The sequence below is a fragment of the Anarrhichthys ocellatus genome, unplaced genomic scaffold, assembly GCF_004355925.1.
Source record: "Anarrhichthys ocellatus isolate YVR2014 unplaced genomic scaffold, GSC_Weel_1.0 scaffold7, whole genome shotgun sequence".
NCBI classification, from domain to species: domain Eukaryota; kingdom Metazoa; phylum Chordata; class Actinopteri; order Perciformes; family Anarhichadidae; genus Anarrhichthys; species Anarrhichthys ocellatus.
In genome coordinates, this window is record NW_022280037.1 from 12,696,482 (window position 1) to 12,697,541 (window position 1,060).

Below are 1,060 nucleotides of genomic sequence, written 5' to 3' on the forward strand. Positions count from 1 at the left end.
CACACACACACACACACACACACACACACACACACACACACACACACGCACACACTTCAAACCCTGCCAGCAAACACTGAGGGCAGCGGCTGCCCAGCTGGCAACGCTCTGACTCCCTCATGGCACCTGAAATGTCGACTCAATTGCTTTGTCTGGGGGGAAAACCTTGTATCTCCATTAAGTGTGCTTTTCCAAAGCAGACACAGATTTATTCTCAGGTTGGAATAAAAGAAATGGACCTCGAGTCTTAAACGTTTCCCAGAGAATCAGGGAGGGATTTGGATCTCTTTTTCTTTTTTTTAAATACTGTAGAGGAAATCTGAAATTAAATTTGAGAACCAAGTTGTCCTTTAAGCGGTTTTTTTTAATAGCTTTTGCAAAATGGGCTCGTCAATGGTCTCCACAGAACATTTGTCTTTTATACCTTTGCGCTGTAGAACGTAGGTGTCATCTGCATAGAGACAGACAGTTCCACAGTCTGCCAAATGTTATCAAGATGGAGACAGGCTTTTCCAATAACTACAAATTTGAAAAATAGATTTTTGGATGGATTCTTTTTAATTTGTATGGATTGAGGGTTTATTGTCATCTGTGTTGTATCAGCTTGGACTTAGAAGAGAAAGCCTGCCTTATAAGAGTTTGAGAGATACCAGGCGCGAAGGGAGGGTCTAATAAAAGACATGATCAAATTGCATTATGGGAAGTGTTTTTTGTATGTCTCTTTGCTTCTCCTGTTTTTATGTTGTCCATTCTATAGACCGTATGTAAGAAGTGGACGTAGTAATCGTGACTCATTGGTTTGTGGACGTTTTGAAGCCTCGAGTTCGGTGATTTCGCCGTCGCCAACTTGGCTTTACAGGGAACAGGAAGTGACCATATCTGGACTGAGGAGGAGTGACGTAGAGACGTCGTATATGTCTCTGGTAGAGACCTGTCAATCACTGTGTAGCCCCGCCCTAAAGCATCCCCTGCTTTATGGTCTGTTTGACTCTAAATGGACCATAATGTACTAAATGAACATCATGCTGTATTGAAGAAGACTTGAAACTAGAGATTGAGA

The 1,060-nt window shown here is 42.2% G+C and overlaps 1 protein-coding gene across 1 annotated transcript in view; it reads right to left on the reverse strand.

Annotated features, from left to right (window-relative positions):
• The window catches only part of npas3 (neuronal PAS domain protein 3), an 87,861-nt gene that overhangs the window by 4,634 nt on the left and 82,167 nt on the right, over positions 1–1,060 (reverse strand). The window lies entirely within an intron of this gene.